Source organism: Myotis myotis, unplaced genomic scaffold (genome assembly GCF_014108235.1).
Source record: "Myotis myotis isolate mMyoMyo1 unplaced genomic scaffold, mMyoMyo1.p scaffold_m19_p_1, whole genome shotgun sequence".
Classification (NCBI taxonomy): domain Eukaryota; kingdom Metazoa; phylum Chordata; class Mammalia; order Chiroptera; family Vespertilionidae; genus Myotis; species Myotis myotis.
In genome coordinates this window covers 47854194-47871380 of record NW_023416313.1, presented here as the reverse complement: position 1 = coordinate 47871380, position 17187 = coordinate 47854194, and the positions used below count along the sequence as shown (strand labels likewise).

Genomic DNA, 17187 nt, shown 5'->3' with positions numbered 1-17187 from the left:
ATAAACATTACCTGGTGTAGTCTAATTTATGTAGACACTGGGGGTAAAAATACCTACAAGACAGAGTGGGATGCCCCCCAAATTCTAGGACTATTTTATGATTGATTTTTTTCCTCTGTTTAGCACTAGCACTAACAGACAAGTAAAAACTTGCTAGTGAAGGCTACAAAACAAAAAGCTACTAAAGTCTTTATTTTTATTATATTGGATATTACTAGTAATAATGGACTTGGAAAATATCCCTCAATAAAATTACACATAAAGAAGATAATGCTCTATCTTGCAATGCATCTTACTCTATAAGGAATTATTCGTGTATATTGTTAACATTTTGTTATTTGGCTGGCTAGACACTGGTTCTCGTTTATGGCTGCTCTTTAAAATCACTTGGTCAGCTCAGCGGGGAAACTGGTCCTTACCTTCCCAGAGATTCTGATTCACTTGGTTTGGGAAGGGCCTCAAATGAATGTATTTTTACAAACAGGCAGCTTGATGTTTTAATTAAACATGGAAAGAGGGAGAAAACACTAAACCACACATTTTAGATCCAAGGTCTGGTCCTGACCGTAATTGTGTGATCTTATAGAGGTCATTTAACTGCTCTGGGCCAGACTCTTCTCATCCTTAAAGTGCAAGTTTAAACTACACAATCTTTAATGCAAATTCTCTCTATGGCATCTGAAATGTGGCACTAATATGGAACCACAGCTTTACTGTCTCTTGATCCTGTGTCTTGTAAGACTGAACAATTTTAGACAAGGATACAAAGGTATTGACTAAAATATGCTAGAGTTACAGCACAGATAATGTCCTCGGGATATGAAAAGATAGTTTATTCTACATCCAGGCTTCTCCACTGTTCTAGAATCTTACCGCCATCACCCCAAAGATCTTTGCTTAGGCCTGTTAAAATTTTCTTTCCTTTGCTCACAAGTTATGAATCATGAACTCTACCAAAAGTAAAAAGAAGTGGGGCTTTAGCAACTAGGAAATCTACCAGTAGATCCTGTTACACATAAAGAAAACTGCATTGTTGTATGACCCAAACCACATTTATAAGGAAAGTTTCACTCTTTTTGATGAAAAAAAAATTATAGGTATTAAATGTCCTAAAAATCAGAAAATAAAGCAATCAATTGACAAAAACTGGTATTAAAATAGTAGTCAGGAGCTACAGGTTGAAATCCTGGCTCCCATCAGTTGTTGACTCTTTTGACCTTATGACCTTACTTGAATTTTAATCAGCTCATCTGTAAAACTCAGCAATTATAAGTGCTCCTGTCTTTCATTCATCTTAGTATTTTTATGGAACACAAATTAATGTTTAACAAAATAATGGGACAGAACTATAAGATATGTGTTAACATAAATGAATATCAGATATTTATTTAGTGCCAGGATATACGTAAGAGAGTTAAAAAAACATAAAAGGGCAATGATGACAGTGCTGGATTTCCAAAGTCAAAGGAGGTGGGCGTTCCAAAGAGGAGGCCCCGTCACCAAGAGCAGATGGAGCAATGAGGTCAAGACAAGAGGAATGATGGCAGAGATTTGCCAATAGTGACGTCACTGGTAACCTTCCAGGAGAAAGTTCAGTAGAATGGAAAAGATGGAAGTCAAATTACAGACATGAATAGTCTGTATTTCTTCTAATACCAAATATTATGATAAAAGAAGATGAGTCAGCTGTGGTCCTCAGCAAGGGGATGTTTATAGCACAGGCCTCTCATAAATTGTCAAGACTAAGTGTAAAACTCACGTAATAGAGATGAGTCATTCTTCCATGTAGGCCTTTGTTTAACCCGTACTATATTCAAATGAACCAGATAGAGAAGCTGCTTGTGGTGGGCTTTACTATAACATGCATGTCTTATTTTCTTATTATTTAATTTGGAGGGAAATATTCAAAAAATAATTTTCTTCAATACTACGTACGTAGCTCTAAGAAGGTATCCTTATCCATTATAGTAGAGGAGTTGGGGACAAAGTGATTTTCTGAGATACTAAGATTCTACCCTTATCATCTCTCCTTATTTAAATGCATTAGTCTTTCCTTTTATTCCTTTCCCAGCTGTCCCTATTTCACTATTTGCATATGTGTATGGAGTGGTGGGGGGCTGTGATATATACACATCAGACACTATTTATATATTTTTGCTTATTTCTTGTTCTGGCTAACACTCAAGTGAGTCTCAATTTTAATATTCCTTCCTCTGATAGTTTTTCCTGATTTTCCTAGACCCCTTTAGGCACTCTGCTGAGTGCATAAATCCTGAACTTTCTCTATCATGAAACTTATCAGTTGTTCATACATTTGCTTCTTTGCTTTTCTCACTGAAAGATAAGCTCTAGGAGGAAGGATCAACAACTATGCTTATTGAGTGACTTATGTGCCAAGCAATGTTCTAAAACATGAAGTTAAAAATTTTAGAAACTTGCCTGGCACATAAGTTATACAATAGGAATTGACTATTGTTATTGCTAGTTTAAAAGTTGTCATCTCAATACCATATTCCAATATTCTTGAAGCCAAAGTGATGTCTTCCTTGTGTTTTGATGCCATGGTGTTTCTAGTGTAGTGTCTTACATATAGTAGGCACTAAATATATTGTTGTTGAATGAATTTGTGGATTACAAAAGGTAAATTCATATTATAAATTATAGGAAGAGAAGGAAATTGCATTGGGACTCAGTTGTCCCATATATGGTAGTGATCAGACATTAAAATGTTAATAATTATTGCAACTGTAATTCCTATTACATTAATGATATGCATATTAGTTCAACTAGCTCCTGGACCGGTTTTGTGAGACACCTACAGACCAAATTCAGAGCCAGTGGTAAAGAAGTCTTGCCCATTAAGCAGGCTACTTAACAATACTCTGCGTTGATCAGTACCACTTAAAAGTCACTATGTCATGAGATGGGCTTGGTGTGGACAACTAAACGCCTGTTGCGCAGAAGAAATTCTTTAAGCAATCTTTATCATATGCTGTTTGTTGAAGAATCCATAATATCTTGAATCATCCTGAGACCTGGTCAGAGATGAGATGAATCATTCTGAGAAAACACTGTGCAGCTTAAGGCCAAGGGACTTATTCTATTGGGAACCTAGTGATTAGGAGCTCAACCAACAGAAGACCCTTATGCACCACATGAAAAAGAGCTGATCACATTTGGATGATCATTAATATGAAAATTAACACAAGCATGATACTCAGACTTAAAAGATAAACATATCTATAATGCATTAAGAGAAACAACATCATCCAATGTAATGATTCAATCTAGTCATTACTATTACCCCTTTGTACATTTGAGGCATTTGTAATACTTTTATATATGCATCCCTGATTTATGAAAGACTTAGTGACTATGATAGATAGTATAAGGCAGCACACATTATTCAACAATCTTAAGCTTAAAACTAAAACATTTTTGATAGGAAAAAAATAACATGGAATTCATAACTAATAAATTCTAAAATAAAAATTTAAAAAGATCCAGCTACTTTCTTCATTGCTAGCAAAAAATTCTTTCTTTGAAGTTCTTCATTTTATTCTGAGTAGAACTCCATTTTAATAGAGTTGGAAGTTTATAATTTCAAATTATTTTACCAAAGTGTTAGTGTTATTTTCATGAGGTTTTCTCATGAAGTAGTGTGTGGAGAGGTGGGGCGTGGGGTGGGGGAGCATTCAGAGTTTTCTTGACTAGAGCTTAAAATCACTTTACATAATGACACAGTGTACCCAGGCATATATACTCATATATACCTGATAAATATTTCAAAAGCAATACTTTATCTTATTGAAATGCACTGTGATGTACTTTATTTCATATGCAAGATAAAATAATAACTGAGATTGATTAAAATTTACTGAATGACACACTAATTAATTATGAAGGAAACCAAAGATTTGCCACCGTGAAGTTGTCTTTTGGAATATTGATTTTTAAGCTCTTTATTAATAAACAAAGATTAAGAAGGAAGCTTTGACCCTCCCCCCTGTTGTTTTTTTAAAGTATATTTTATTGATTTCAGAGAGAAAGAGATAGAAATATGAATGATGAGAGAGAATCACTGATGGGCTGCCTCCTACATGCTTCACACTGGGAATCAAGCCCATGACCCTGCAGGCATGTGCCCGGACTGGGAATCAAACCATGACCTTCTGGTGCACAGGTCGATGTTCAACCACTGAGCCATGAGGACTGGGCGACCCTTCCCCATTTTACTGCCCAAGAGATTCAGGAAAAGAATCTTAGGATGTTCACCTTGGCCTAGCTTGAATTAAGTGTGAAAGACAAGAGCGCTTCAGGAAGGTGCCTGTTAGCTAGATACCCACTGTGTCTCACGGTGTCTGGCAAGGATTTTCCTGTATATTCCTCTCCTCCTCAACTTCTTGTAAATCTCTCATTCTCACTTCTGAAATCTAATCTCTCATTTCTGTCAACCTTCTCCTTTGTCTAAAAATGTCTTATATACGTAATGTTGCTTCATTGTCTTTGGAATTTTCATGCTTATGTGAATGTGCATTTATTAAAATTTTGATTTTTCTCCTGTTAATCTATCTTTGTTAATTTGATTATTAGTCCAGCCTAGAAGAACTTAGAAGGTAGGAGAAAAAAGCATTGTTATATTTTTTAACCACCACAGATACAACATGCAATTTAGAAAACAACTACAACAACAACAACAAACAAATAGATCAATGATGCTTCAGAGCAGTAGTAACCTGAGGAGCTCTGAGGCGTGGGGGACCCAGAGTGTCTGTAAGGTTAGAGGGGAGAGACAATATGTGTTCCTGGAGCAGGTGGATTCTAGGTTCTCACTCCCACTTTTGCTATTTTGTGTTGTATGTATACAAGTCTCCCATATAAAATTTCATTTAAAGAAACCTATTATTGGTTTAAAAGTTTGGCAGTTACCTCTGTACATTATAATTTCCTTATCTTATAGGACAAATCTTATGACAAAATCACTACTTCTAAAATCACTAAAATGAAATATTTCTTATATGAGGTGCTGTTTATTTCAAGCAATACTCCAAGAACAAAGTTGCAAAATAACTCTAAAGTGTTTATCTAGGTTCTTAGGATTTTCTTCTAATGCAGTTTTCCTTACATCCTTTAAATCTGGCATTAGCATTTTCAAGTTTATATTATAAAATTGTGTTAATTTTTTATATAATTTGCATGGAATTTAACCCTTCGCTTAAAATTCTATGCTTAATTTTGAGTGGTCACTGTTTTTGTTTCTGATAAGTGGCTCTATATTTATTCTTTAAATCATTTATTTATTGCTTTACTCTTTATGATCTTTCAGATAAACATTTTATTTCAGTGACAGGGAGAATTCAAATATTTTTTAGTCTTTATCTGTTTGTCAGGGATGGCAACACATTTTCCCCAGAGAAATATGTAATATTTTAAGCACAAAGGTGATAATTCACAGCTTTAAGCTAATTAGAAAGAATTTTAAATTGTTGTTAGGATTTCCTAAAATCACATCTGTTTGGGAAAGGAACAGTAAAGCCAATTTATAAAGAAGAATCAAGATTGGACTGGGCGGATGTGGCTCAGCCATTGAGCATCAATCCAAGAATCAGGAGGTCATGGTTTGATTCTGGGTCAGACCTTGATCCCCAGTACGGGGCATGCAGCCGATCAATGATTATTTCTCTCTCCCTTCCTCTATCTCTCTCTAAAAAGAAATAAAAATACAAAAAAAAAATAAGAATAAAAAAGAATCAAGATTGGGATGTAGGTGGGTGAGGGGAAGATGATTAAAAAGCAGAAGAACAAGACAACTTGTATTTATTGAATATTGACGATGTGTGAAACATTAGGCTAAGTGCATTACATGTCTTCCTTCTTTTAATCCTCACAGCAATCCACTGAGTCGATGTGAACATCGCCTATTCACTGATGAGGACCTGAGTGTTAAATAACACATCCAAGTTCAAGCCGTGATGGAACTGGAATTTGAAATTAGGTTTGTTTCCATTCAAATCCCTAGTCTTTCCTGATGTTCCCTTTGCTTCCCAAAGACCATTCTGTTTCCGCATGGTCCCTGCAATTACGCTCCTCACTGCTGCCCAAGCACAGGTTCCCTCACTGGCCGTGCCTGGCCCTGAGCCTCATTCCTCCTGCTCTCCTCTCCTCAGTCCTCTTACGGCCAATCATTCTCTTCGTGATTACTCCTTCCATTTGGGGGCCCATCTCACCCGTCAGGCCCAGCACTCTGCCCCCGCCCTTGTGTCTTAGCTTCACTTGACCCCAGTTTAACTTACACTTTTGACTACACAGCCTCGGGTACCTTAGAATAAGCCTCTGGGTTTAAAACGGTCCCAGAGCCCCGGTTTGAGGATGTCTCCTGCAAGAAAGTCACATCGCCTCGGTTTAGGCTGGACCTTAAATTAGATTCATACAGATGCAGAGACTTCACTTGATAGTAACTCGGGCTTTGGTGAGAAAACATTTAGGTCTGGGCTTGGAGGGTGTGGGGAAGGGGAACTTTTCCTCCCCCGCTTCCCCCTTTTCATATTTCTAATACACTGCTTTTGAGGCGGGGGGGGGGGGGGGATTTTCTTCTCGGTTTTAAGCCTGAGAAAAATAAAACAATCAAGGTATTTTTCAAGTGAAGTACAGATCCTCAGCCAGGAAGGTTTGCTGCACCTGGGATCCTACTGAACAATCTGGAGAACTCTGGTGTATAGAATTTCCCAAAGACCCTCCTCTTTTGTAGCTCAGGGAAGGACATGGGGAGGATCGCATTTCCCCAGGCCACACTGGAAAGGCCAAGCAACACTTTCTAAGTTTCTCTCCTTATCTGGATGGTGAACCAAGTCCCATGTCTCGCACTTTTTTCTTATCATCCACCACCTGGCTCAATACCTGGAACATAATCTGTGCTTTATTAATGTTCGTTAGGCGAATGGATGGGTTGGGCATTGAATAGGATGATGTGTGAACGCGCTGAAGAAGGTGCAGGGTTAAAAGTATGGAGCCAGATTGCCTGGTTTCAAGTTCTGACTATCCCATCTACTGACTGTGTGACTTTGGGCAAGTTATTTATGTTTCTGTGCTCTGTTTTCCCCCCACTTATAAAATGAAAATAAAAGTATTGCTATCTCTTAAGAATGTTGTGGTTAGATAAGCAGGGAGTATTTAGAATTATGTCTGGTTCATCGCAAGAGTTCAGTAAACTTTAGCCAAATGAAATTTAGAAACTTAGAAACTATAAACCATACAAGGTTTTTATTGTTTTTAAAATAACGAAGATCAGATGAAAGGCAAGTGCAACACAATAAACCCATGATATTCAAGTGTCTAATATTTTAAGCTTGACTGTTTATCATTATTCCTAAAGGTTGTAACTTAGAGTAATTTGTAATTTTATTTATGTATCAATTTAAATTACCAATACTGTTAGACTTGCTTGCAAGACAAATCTTTTCTCTTGAGAGTGTGCCTCAAAATTTGTCCTCAGCACCTGACAGTTCTTATAATTACATATTCATTATTTATTTTTGTAATAAGCACTATAAGGACCAGGACAATGCTTGTCCCATACCCTAATTTTTTTAAAAAAGCTAAAAATTATGATACATTTACAATGTGCCAACTACTAAAAGCTTATATAAATAACATCAATTAATATCTCATTCAACACAACAACCATTTAAAGTCAACACAAGGAAGCTACGTTATTAAATACAAATAAATACAACTTAGAGTAGAGGGCTCTTGAAAGCACACATTTGATAGATTTAAAGTTATGATAATCACCATAAACAATAATAACATTGTAGGCAACCTGAAAGATTTAGTAATCTATAATTCTGTAGTTATCTGTAAAACTGCAGCTCAATTAATATTTGCTGCAAATACTCCTAACATTATTTATTCATTTAAATATTAGTCACAGACAACGTGACTTTATTGTTGGTATTAGAAATAACAAATTTTCCAAACAATTATTTATATTTACAGAACTACTATTTTTTTCACCTTTTAAACCACTTTTTACCATCTGTTTACCTGGTTAAACAAATTGTGTCAATTTGACTAGTTTGAGTGAGAATAATTTTGCACTATCAAGATAAAAACAATATCATTTAAAACAGGATAGATAATGATTTCCTTTATGGGCTTAATTTTGTCCCTCCAAAATTCCTATGTTGAAGTCCTAACCCTTAGTACCTCAGAATGTGACTGAATTAAGAGACAGCATCTTTAAACATGTGATTAAGTTAAAATAGACCATTAGGTTGGTTCATAATTTAATCTAACTGGAGTCTTTATAAGAAGAGGAAATTTGGAAACATGGAGATGTCAGATAAATGCGTGTATATAAGCCAAGAACATGTAAATAAATGGCAGGAAGGTAAGCCCAGATAAAGGCCCCAGAAGAAACCATTTTCTAACACCCTGATCTTCGACACTCCAGATTCTAGAACTATGAGAAAATAAATTTGTTGCTTAAACTATCCAATCTGTTGTATTTTGTAATGTCAGCTCTAGCAAACTAATACATATTTTATTCTTACAAACTCTTGGGACAAAGGTGTGACTATTATTATTTTTACATATTATTATTTTATAGACAAGAAAGGAAAAACAACAACAACAACAAAACCTAAAGCACAAGGACCCAGGATTTGAACCTAGTAGTAAAGAATCAGAGACTTGTCTTTGACCACCAAGCTTTTTTGCTCCCTTTACTGAATATTAAATACAATGCCATGAAAGTCATATTTACATTATACATATTTCTTTTACTGTATAATTGAGTACATTGTTAATGAAAACAAACTTAAAAGTTATGACTGGAAAGAAGGACAAAAGAAAAAAATGGCAGATTAGGCCAGACCTTGGTTCAGCAACCTCCATGCTGAGTTCAGACTAACAAAGAATTCAGAGCAAAGACTCAAACTATAAGAGAAAGTTTATCTAGAAAGTCACAGAGGTAGAAGAAGTGAGCCTGGAAGAAATGGACTCAGGAAACAAGTTACCAAGGCCAAGGAAGGGCTTTTGGAGCTTAGGAGAAAGAGAGGCAAGGAAAACCTGCCTGGGGGAGGGGGTGGGAAAAGGCTCCATAGAGAGAGATCCAAAGGTTAAAGACTTTTATGTGGGGACCTTTGGGATGAATCCCAATGGAACATTCATCAGCTTTCCAGATGTGCCCCTTGTGGTTCAGCTGGCCGTGGCCTGGAGCTAACACAAAGAAGAAGCCTAGAGGTCATCATCTAGGGGTTAATGCTTAAGGGAGGGATCATACAGGGACTTACAGTTTGCCCATTGCTAGGCACCTGAGGATCTCCGCCCTGATGACCCTCTGCACCTGTCCTATCTAAGTACCTACTACATTTTGACTGAGCAGATAAAAACCATGACAACACTTGACACAAACTTGCACTGCTTAGAATAAAAACCAAAGTTCTCTTAGATAACCTAGGAGATCTCAGGGCTCTGTGATGAGGCAACAGAATGCCCAGAGGCACACAAAAGTTCAAAAAAATATAGAAGAAAAGTAAAATTTTATATAAATGAACACCTTTTAAATAGCAAAAAAAGACAACAAACATTGCTTAAAACACAGAGGAAACACTGAGGACAGAATTTAGAAAAAGCAAGTAAAATAATAGAAATAAACAAAATTAAAATAACTACCATAGTAGAAAATCTTTGTTTAAATATTACATTAATTACAAAAAGCAAGGAGACTGGTATTTGGGATTAACTTTTCTACTGAGAAAACTTAGAAAAACTGGAGCAAAATAAAACAAAAGAAATCATTAATTCTAGGCATCAGACAGCTAACAAAGCAGTTAGCAATCAAGTATCTTCATCTGGCAGGGAGAGTGTGAGCCCAGCTATGGCTGCTTTTTTCCTCTGGGGAATTCCCAGTGGAGAAAGTAGTAGATGAGGAATGAGAAGCTTAGCAGAACTACTGACAGACTTCCAATGGGGACTGAGATACTGTGACTTATAAATATATATATTGTCATTCAGATCTTCCTTCTATCTAGCTGTTCCTAGGGTATATACACTATATACTAGAGGCCCAGTGCACAAAATTTGTGCACTCGGGCGGGCGTTATCCTTCATCCTGGCCTGCACCCTCTCATAGTCAGGGAGCCCTTGGGGGATGTCTGACTAACAGCTGTCCGCACGGAGTTGGCCTAAGCTGTCAGTCAGACATCCTTAGCACTGCCACAGAGGCGGGAGAGGCTTCTACCACTGCTGCTGGACTTGCCAGCCATGAGCCCAGCTTCTGGCTGAGTGGCGCTCCCCCTATAGGAGCGTACTGACCACCAGGGGGCAGGTCCTGCATTGAGCGTCTGCCCCCTGGTGGTCAGTGCACATCATAGCAACCAGTCATTCAGCTGTTCAGTCAATTTGCATATTAGCCATTTATTATATAGGACTAGAGGCCCGGTGCACAAAAATTTGTGCACTCAGGAGGGGAGGGGGGGTCCCTCAGCCCCGCCTGTGACCTCTCGCAATCTGGGACCCCTCAGGAGATAATGACCTGTTGGCTTAGGCCTGCTCCTGGGTGGCGGAGGGCAGGCCCAATCCCTAGGTGCAGCCCCTGGTCGGGCTCAAAGCAGGGCTGATTGGGGAGTTGGGGCGCCCCCCCTGTCATCCACAGAGCAGGGCAGATCGGGAGGTTGCGATGCCACCCTCAGTCACGCTCAGGATAGGGCCGATTGGGGGGTTGGGGCACCGCCCCCTGTCACACTCAAGGCAGGGTCGATGGGGAGGTTGCGGCGCCACCCCCTGTCACGCACAGAGCAGGGCCAATCAGGGGGTTGGGGCTCTGCCCCCTGTCATGCACAGAGCAGGGCCCATCAGGGGGGTTGGGGCTCCGTACCCTGTCATGCACAGAGCAGGGCCAATCAGGGGGTTGGGACGCTGCCCCCTGTCACGCACAGAGCAGGGCCCATCAGGGGGTTGAGGAACTCCCCCCTGTCACTCACAGAGTAGGGCCGATAGGGGAGTTGGGGCACCACCCCCTGGCACACACAGAGCAGGGCTGATCAGGAAGTTGGGGCGCTGCCCTCTATCCCCCACAGAGCAGGGCTGATCAGGGGGTTGGGGCACTGCACCCTGTCACACACAGAGCCACAGGGCGATCAGGGGGTTTGGTCACTGCCCCCTGTCATGCTGATCTTTGTGCCGGGAGGCCTCTCGGCTCTGCTGATCCTGGTGCTGGGAGGCATATTACCCTTTTACTATATAGGATAGAGGCCTGGTGCACAGGTGGGGGCTGGCTGGTTTGCCCTGAAGGGTGTCCTGGATCAGGGTGGGGGTCCCCACTTGGGTGCCTTGCTAGTCTGGGTGAGGGGCTGAGGGCTGTTTTCAGGCTGGCGGGTGACTGAAGCTCCCAAACGCTCCTTTTTGTCTTTTTTTTTAATTCTGGGCCAGCTTTAGCTCTGGCTCCAGCTCTGAGGCCTCTGCTGCTGAAAGCAGGTATCTGGTTTGTTTGGGTTCTATAATCAAAACACTGTATCAACTCCAGCTCTGAGATCCCGGCTGGCTGAAAGCAGGTTTCTGGGGTTTTGTTTAGCTTCTATATTTGTAACAATGTTTCAAACTGCAAGCTCAGAGGCCAGCAAGGCAGGCGGCGAACGTTGGTTCCCTCCATCACTGAAGCAAGCAAGCCTCATGTTAGCTTCAAGCTGCCTGGCTGCCAGCCTCATCTTGGCTGGCAGTTAATTTGCATATCACCCTGATTAGTCAATGGGAAGGGTAGCGGACGTATGGCTAATTACCATGTTTCTCTTTTATTAGATAGGATAGCCTTTAATAATAAGCCAGTGATCTAGTAAGTAAAATGTTTCTCTGAGTTCTGACTTCTAGGAAATTAATCAAATCCGAGGAGGGGACCTTGGAATCTCTGATTTGTAGTCAGTTGGGTAGAAGCACAGATAACAACCTGGGTTTACAACTGGCTACTGGCATCTGAGGGTTGTTTGAGTTGGGGGACAGTCTTGTAAGACTGAACCTTTAAGCTGTGAAATCTGATGCTATCTCTGGGTAGATAGTGTCAGAGATGAGTTGAATTATAGATACCAACTAGTATCCTGAGAATTACTTGTTGTGGGGAACACCCAACCACTGACCGCCCCCTCCCCCCCCAACACACACACACACACATACACTTATTTTAATTGGTACTAGGACAAATACAGGGGCAAAAATTAGAATTTAGATCCTACCAAAAAAAAAGTGTACTTGTTACCACATCCACAGCCTTTCATTTAGGACGTGAAGAGCTACATCTTGAAAGAAAAAAAGAACCAGAAGTAGAAGATGCCTCACATTCATTTCACATCCAAAAAAACCAATTCATGGAAAGGTTAAATAATTTGCTGAAGGTCGTTAGTTGCAAGTAGCAGAACTATGGTTTGAACCAGGCCATTTGGCTTTAGAATGCAGGCTTTTCCGCATCATGTTACAGGATTAAATCTGCATGATGTTGACACTAAATCCAACAAAGAGAGCATAGATAAAACTTTAGACCAATTTTATATATGAATTTTGATACAATAATTTTTTGGGGAAAAACCCAGTAAATAAAATACAGCAGCACATTAAGAAAACAATATAACAAAAGCAGATGTGATTCATACTAACAGTGCAAAGAGGATTTACCATGAGAAAATTATTAATTTGATTCAACAAATTAATAAATAAAAGACAAAATCATGATATCTAGATATTAAAAATTATTTTGATAACATTCAATATCCATCCTGATTTTAAAAACATTTTAACTAAAATAGAAATAAAATTTTTTTTATTATACATAGATCAACTCAAGAGTCATGTTGATGGAAAACACTAGATGTATTTACACTAAAGTTGATAATGAATCAAATTATTACTAGCTCGTATAATTGTCAGCATTAGATGAAAGAAATAAAAGGCAAAAATATTTGAACTGCAGGAGGTGAAGTATTATTACAAAAGAAATGATTTCATATCTTTAAAACAAGAGAATTACATAACTATTACAATTAAAGATAAATTTTAGGAAGATGGCTAAAAATAAAATTTATATACAAAAAGTTGATGGCCTTGCTGTATAGAATCAACAGCCAGTTAGAATACAAAATGGCAAAAGATCCAACTTACAGTAACACAAGAATGATTGTAAATACCTATAAATAAATTTAACAAGAAATGAGCAAGATCTCCATGGACAAAATATTAGAATGCTATTATGAGAGATAAAAGACTTGAACCAATTGGAAGATATACCCTAATCTTGGATGGAAATACTAATAATTGAGTGTGCTCACCTCCCAATATGCCTTGTTCCATCCTATCCCCTCCTCATTCCCATCATTTCCTCCTCCTTCGAAGCAACCCACTACCGTAAACTTTGTGTGTATACATGTACAATAAATAATTCTGGTTCACGTATGTGTAAGCCATTTCAAAATGTACATATATATTCCTTTCTCTTTCTTTGTTGTTCTCTGCCATCATTTTCAATTGTAGTTCATCTCCTTGGAATAGTAAGTTATTGTAAAGTCTGTGTCTGAGAGCTCCAACATCTGGAGCCTGGCTGGCTCTATTTGTATTACCTGTAGTTTTTGCAAATTTTTATTTGTACAGTCTTGTTTTCTTGTGTGTCTCTTTATTTTTAATTGTGTGCTAATTATGTATTTGCAGAGTTGTTTTGAAATTTATTTACAAAACATTTGAAAATGATTTTCAAATTAATTTGGGGCTTAGGATAATTTAATTTCCTTTTAATTCACATTTGCCTCTCTCCGGTGCCTGAGAAGCAGTTTTGGAATTTTAGGATCTCATTAACCTAATTTCAAGGACTGCAGTCCTTATAAGGATCTATTTCTGACCTATCCCTTACTCTTAAGGTGCAGACTTTTAAGTTCCAACTCAGAGCAAGGGGGATGATGTTTCCCACACCATCATAGTAGTACTTGAACTTAAATCTATGTCCACAAAACACCTTGCAGCCATGAAGAAATCTGCTCAGCCTTTCCACTTTTCCTCTGGAATTGACAAAGGACCCCAAGGGAAAAACAGATCCACATGCTGGACGCACTCCTAGGCTATTTTAAACCGCCTCTCTACCTTTCCAAGGACTGCTGGTAATTGTGTTCTCATTCTTTTTAAGATTTCTTATCAAATCCAATTAAAGCTTACAATCTATGACTGTATTTTCTAGCAAAGTTCAAATCAAAGAATGTAGGACTTACAATTTTCCATTTCTGTAAAAGATTAAGAGTTTATTATCTCTAAACCAACGGTGAAGGGACTGCCAATGAATATACTTCAAGGAAATGAGAAAAGATGCCAGGAGGAAAAATGCCATGCAAGTACCAATGATAAAGAAGGAAATCTGAGATATATGTTGATAAAAAGAAATAAATATTGAGTAGTAGAGGTTAAAATTGACCTGGGGCAACATTTAGAACCTTCTTCCTCCCAGCCCTCGCAGTCTTCAGGAAAGTGCTCTGAACTGCAAGTTTAGAGCAAGTGAAAGAAGGAAGGTTGCTGCTGGGACTGACTTTCCTGGGATTTTGTCTAGCCCGAGTGTGAAGTGGAAAACCTGGGATCCAGCAGAGGGATGGAGGCCCAGAGTGGACTGGAGGCTCAAGGAGAGAGACTGAGCTCCTCCCTGAGACACCACCCAACAGAAGGCATCCTTTCTGGGTCCAGCACTTTTTAGAGTTTTTAACCCTTCATGTTCTGCAGTGTCATTGTGATTTGTTTAGGTGTAGACTTGTTTTTAACTCACATGTCTCAAGACTAAGCACACACCTCCAGTTTGAAGATTCTTGTCCTACTTTAATTCTTGAAAGTCCTTAGTCATTATTTCTTTTATATTTCCTCTAAACCTATTCTTTCCTTCTGAAACTCATGTTAGTTCCAGAGAAATATGTTCTATGAAAAGCCATCACATACCATTGGCGATGGAGACCTCTCTATCAGGCTCTATGATTAACCCTGTTCAGGTGCAACAAGAGCCATGGGTTCTGAATTATTCTCTCTTGTCTTACACTCCATTTCTCAGCTTAGGTTTCTCATTTCGTGTGAGTGATGTGATTTCTGGTCCCTGTATCCTGACTCAGTGTATCTTTAATCTCTGATTTCTTGAAGTTGATTCTGTTTCTCTTCACTGCCTGCCCAAGGTAGTTATTTTTCTATCTACAGATGCTCCCCAATTGATGATTTGACTTTAAATTTTTTTACTTTATTATGGTATAAAAGCAATTCATTCAGTAGAAACTACTTTGAATTTTGATGTTTTCCTAGGCTAGCAGTATGCAGCATTACAGCCTTGTGATTCTGGGCAGTCACAGTGAACTACAGGTTCGAGTCAGTCATACAGTCACGAGGGTAAACAGTGATGCCCCACAGTGTAGTCATTTTTAGGTGATTTTACCCCACTACAAGCTCATGTAAGTGTTCTGAGCACTTTTAAGGTAGACAAAGCTAAGCTATGGTACTCAGAAGGTCAGCTGTATTAAATGCATTTTCAATTTATTGTATTTTTTTCAATTTATTGTATTTTAAATGTAACAATGGGTTTATCTGGATGTAATCACCTTGTAAATTCAAGTGTATCTGCACCATGATCTTGGGTGCCTGGTGGAGATTTTCCATCTCTGTTCATAAGTAGAGCAGAGCTTTCCTCGCTCAGGGCTCTAAACATCTGCTCATGAAATCTTGACATCTAGGACTTAACACGTATTTCTGTTACAGTTTCCAACTACCCTATTCCTTTCTTTACTTTATAGCTTCAACTTCTGCGCTATGATTCTGGGATCATTCTCCTTTTGGTTATATCCACTTCTTTCTCCTGAGTTTAGTCATCCAGTAGCAATTTCTGACACTTACATAATTTTCCAGGTTAAAATGTAAGCATAAAATAATACAATTATGTGCCCCAACCTAGAAGGAATTGAACTAGTGAACTCTTGGTTCATGTATCGATGCTTAACCACTAAGTTACACTGGCCAGGCCAAATTACTAGAATTTTTAATTCAAGTAATCTGATTACTAGAAAATGGTAGAAATAACCCACAAAATTAATAGCTGAAACTACACACAATCAAATGTATTATTCATAAAAACATTTACATTCAAAGTTTTAAAGTTTCTTCAAAATAGAACTGAGTCTAAAATATATTACCTATTAAATAAGAGACTAAAAATATTACTTATTAAATAAGACAACTTTTTAATTTAAATAAGTTTTACTTTTTAGTTTTTTATTATTGTTGTGAAATTATTACTTTCCAATCATTATATTCATATAGAAAACAATCATTCAATTTTAGGTTTGAAAATGTTTACGCACCTATGTTCCTCTATACCAGCCTACAGATAGAACAAGTTTTTAAAGTGTTTTTATTTTATTGCTTCTTAATTTATTCTCATTTGATTAGACATTTAAGTAAAACAAAAATTCAAACTATGATAATTTTTATTTTGTTTTGTTTTAATAAATATTAACATTTATACTGTAAAAAGTAATATAAATGAGCCACTTCAAAATGGAGTGTGAGCTGCCATCCTAGAGAAACAACCTTGCACATCTTACTCCTCAAACTTTGGGACGTTAAAACTAGGAAAAATAACCTCTGGACTGGGCCTAAAGCTGCACTGTGTTCCAAACAACTGTTTGCAAAGGTAACAGAAAAGCAGACATTATGACTACAAGACTGAAAATTATAGGCATTCCATAAGATTAGCATGGTCATTTTAGCTTATCTAAACCTATAGAAATTGCTTCTTTAAGTTATTAATACCCATAGAAATTTTCTTTATTTATGTAATTATTCCCTTGTATTATTTCTCATAAATACCCCCTTACCTTTATATCCTTATATGAACATTATTTAGTTTTCTATCTGAATCAGTGCTTCCAAAATAGCTATTATTTTGTATCTTAAAGAAATGCAAGTTGTCTCTCATTTTGGCTTTTTATTTTATTTTTAGGTTAACAATAGCAACCCATCAGACACACTGAGAAAATTATGAAGCAAACTCTTTGACCTAAGGAGAGGCCAACTACAGTCCTCGTGGCTTTGTAGTGGGCTCTTTCGTCAGACGTTTTGTGTAATAAGCTTTATTCGTGGTAAACATTGCACCTTTTTATCCAAGCAATACTAAGGTTACCCTCCCCCCTCCCCCCA

At 38.0% G+C, this 17187-nt stretch overlaps 1 protein-coding gene and 1 long non-coding RNA gene across 2 annotated transcripts in view; one reads left to right on the top strand and one right to left on the bottom strand.

The window, feature by feature from the left end:
* Window positions 1-17187, top strand: part of LOC118669866 — a 23600-nt gene extending 6413 nt beyond the window's left edge. Inside the window, exons 2-3 of the long non-coding RNA XR_004972162.1 lie at window positions 5891-5995; window positions 16991-17187. This is a non-coding gene — a long non-coding RNA (uncharacterized LOC118669866). The remainder of the gene's footprint in view (window positions 1-5890; window positions 5996-16990) is intronic.
* The window catches only part of EPGN (epithelial mitogen), a 28807-nt gene continuing 23361 nt past the window's right edge, over window positions 11742-17187 (bottom strand). Inside the window, exon 5 of the mRNA XM_036336334.1 lies at window positions 11742-12493. The gene's annotated coding sequence lies outside the window, so the exon portion shown is untranslated. The remainder of the gene's footprint in view (window positions 12494-17187) is intronic.